Source organism: Penaeus monodon, chromosome 15 (genome assembly GCF_015228065.2).
Source record: "Penaeus monodon isolate SGIC_2016 chromosome 15, NSTDA_Pmon_1, whole genome shotgun sequence".
NCBI classification, from domain to species: Eukaryota; Metazoa; Arthropoda; class Malacostraca; order Decapoda; family Penaeidae; genus Penaeus; species Penaeus monodon.
The window spans coordinates 6,349,170-6,349,408 of NC_051400.1; the positions used below are offsets into that span (position 1 = coordinate 6,349,170).

The following is a 239-nucleotide window of genomic DNA, read 5'->3' on the forward strand; positions in this document are numbered from 1 at the left end:
TAATATGCTGCTCACACGCGGGTCATTCTTTAATTTTCAGGTTGTCAATCATCACCCAATTTTACACTAAACTGAATTAACTTCAGGTCCGCAGTCTTATGGAAAATTATTCCAGGCATAAGAAGCTCATCTCGCCTCCAAATAAAGAAACTCCAAGTATGCATTTATACAGAATATGAATCCAAGAATAATATGTATGCTTATCGTGCGAACGGACGGATGAGGTACAAGGAAAATTT

The 239-nt window shown here is 37.2% G+C and overlaps 1 protein-coding gene across 1 annotated transcript in view; it reads right to left on the reverse strand.

Annotated features, from left to right (window-relative positions):
- Nucleotides 1–239, reverse strand: part of LOC119582197 (alpha-(1,6)-fucosyltransferase-like) — a gene marked incomplete at its 5' end in the record, with an annotated part of 21,073 nt that overhangs the window by 7,634 nt on the left and 13,200 nt on the right.